The sequence below is a fragment of the Notamacropus eugenii genome, chromosome 1 (genome assembly GCF_028372415.1).
Source record: "Notamacropus eugenii isolate mMacEug1 chromosome 1, mMacEug1.pri_v2, whole genome shotgun sequence".
In the NCBI taxonomy this organism is placed as follows: Eukaryota; Metazoa; Chordata; class Mammalia; order Diprotodontia; family Macropodidae; genus Notamacropus; species Notamacropus eugenii.
The window spans coordinates 722,394,637-722,397,405 of NC_092872.1; the positions used below are offsets into that span (position 1 = coordinate 722,394,637).

At 40.2% G+C, this 2,769-nt stretch overlaps 1 long non-coding RNA gene across 1 annotated transcript; it reads left to right on the forward strand.

Moving 5' to 3' along the window:
- On the forward strand, positions 1-2,769 carry LOC140521612 (uncharacterized). The gene is made up of 3 exons (XR_011973004.1): positions 1-202; positions 612-1,082; positions 1,854-2,769. It is a non-coding gene; the product is annotated as an uncharacterized lncRNA (long non-coding RNA).

Genomic DNA, 2,769 nt, shown 5'->3' on the forward strand with positions numbered 1-2,769 from the left:
TCAAGTAAGACAACAGAGGTTACCATATTGATATTGGCTGACTCTTCTTTTCCCTAAAACCCCACTGTAGGCTTATACATTGGCCTAATTTCAGTATTTTTGTGTCTCAGAGAATAGGAAGACACAAAGGGAGAGAGAAAACAGTCAAGGATACAAAAAAAAAAACCCAAAACATTGTTTCTTAAAAAAAGGTAGAACAAAAGTAAGTGCCATGGAGAAGGGCCCTCTAGTGCCATGGACAGAACATGCCCACTTGCAGGGTTGGTGGTCTAGTCTCAGCTGCAGGGATACTTTTCAGGTCACTGAGCCGTTCTGAGCTCATGGCCTGACTTTATGTTGTAGTAAGAACGTTGAATCTGCCGTTTTCCCAGGTGTTCCTGAGGATCCAGTATGATTGTCTGTGAAGCTCTTTGTAAGTCAAGTTACCCTACAAATTTGAGCTAATGGCATTTTCACACAATTATGATTGTGTCTTTGTAGACTTTTATGTGCACCTGGGGAAGGATCATGTAGATGAGTTTATTTTCTTGCGATGCAGGGAAAGGTTTATAATTATATGTGTGTGTACATGTGTCTGTGTATACATATTTTACTATCTGTTTTTTTTGCAGAAGGAAAGATTAGACCTAAAAGGAAAGACACTACTGAAAAGCTAAGGATTTCTGTGAAGGAAACATACCAAAAAAACCTCAGGAGTGATAGTTCCTGTGCCTTCACTGGGAGACAAATCTGTGCTATAAATGAGGGAATCTGCACAGGAGAGAAACCTCATGGTTGTCATCATTATGGGAAAACCATGAGTCAACAGCCATCCCTGACTGACTGTCAAAAAATTCATACTGTAGAGAAACCACGAGTCTCAAGAATGTGCTGTATCTTTCAGTGAACACTCATCCCCCCTTTTTCATCACGGTATTGACAGTGAGAGGAAAAAATCAGTGTGGAAAGGCTGGGAGTTTGCAGCTGACGTCTTGCTGTACATCAGAGCATGGAGACCAGAGAGCAAACTTATGAATATGAGAAATTTGGAAAGGCATTCCCATAGAGCTCTAATCTTACTCAACATCAGAGAATCCACAATGGTGAGAAACCTTATGAATATAATGACTGTGGAAATGCATTCAGATTAAAATGCCATCTTACTGTACACCAGATAACCCACACTGGGGAGAAACCTTTTGAATGTAATCAATGTAGAAAAGCTTTCAAAGAGACATCCAGTCTTGCTGCACATCAGAGAATCCACACTGGAGAGAAACATTATGAATTGAATCAGTGCAGAAAGGCTTTCAACACTTACATGCTCTTAGATAAGTGGGAGTTACCTAGAGGCATAAATCAATTCTGATTTGTTAAAAATTAATGAGAATGAGTATTATAATGAGATCTGGACTTTTTCCAGTGAGGGACTGGGGTGGGGGGCCATGAATCTTGACTCATTTTTGGACAAAGAGACTTATTTCTATCCAGATCACCCTTACGTAGGGCAGTCTAGACCAGAGGAGTCCACTACCCCTCAGACCTGTTTAACTAAAACACAATGGGCCAGAATTCACCTAGAATGAAATCTCTTTAAATTTTGGTCAGATCTAAATTTTCACAGTTGTACAAGTCTTTCCCAAGATTTCATCCGATCATCAACCCTGCCCTTCAAAGACTGGATAAATCACTTACAGTGGCCAGTCTCTGAATGAGGAAATGGGGAAGAAGCTTAGTCCTAATTCAAAAATTGTTTATTTATACGGGAGAAATATTCATTCCTCTCACATCAGAGAATCTATTGTAGAGGACATATCTCATTAATGTAATAATGAAAAGTGTTCAAGCTAATGTTGTCCTTTGTTTCCTATCAGAATTCATATTAGATAACAACCATGGTGCAACGGCATTCAGATGGACTCTGGAGCATATTACACACATTATGGTCCAGCCCTGTCTGGAGTCAGGGAAGGTCTGCAGTCAGAGATCATCTCTTCCTTTACATCAAGGATTCCTAGTGGAGAGAAGACTTAGGAATGTGCTTAATGAGGACCTGCCCTTTCCTGGAAGAGGCAGGTCATGAGACAGCATAATATTCACACTAGAAGGAAGCTTTGTAAAAGCCACAATTGTGGGAAGGTTGTCACCTGAATGTCATAAATTTTTATTTGTGTGCTCCAAACGTACATTGGAGAAATCTTCCTACAGATAAAACTTATGGATCTAATGAATGAGCTATGGTCTATCCTTGTAACACACACCTCACTAGACATTGTATATTTCATATAATGCATGAAACCCTAAAAAGGGATTCAATTTATCTCAGAAACCCCAAGGTTTCTCAAGACTTCCCTAAAATATGCCATGGCCCCCTAGGGGGAAGCCTGCCACTGGCTTCTTCACTTTACTCTCCCACTGTAGTGAGACACCATTCCTGCTCACCCTTGAAGCTGTCCTAGGCTGGCAATCTGGTTCACTCCTCTACAACTGATTCTAAGTCATTATTGCAAGGTCATTTTCAAGGGAATCTGGAAGAGCCTAGACAAGTGAGTGCCTCATCTTACCGTCTTGGCTCCAGTAGTCCTTATGCCCATGTTTTCAAGCAATACTCCCTTGATAGCTCAAATTTTCTTGAAAAGGTCTTTTTTCTTTCCCATTCAGTTGTTTTCTTCTATTCCTTTGCAATGCCCATTTAAGAAAACCTCATGTCTCCTTGTTATTCCCACAAATTATGAATTCATTTGGGGAAATCTCCCCTTTTATTTTCCCTTTCCTTCTTTCCTTAGCTAT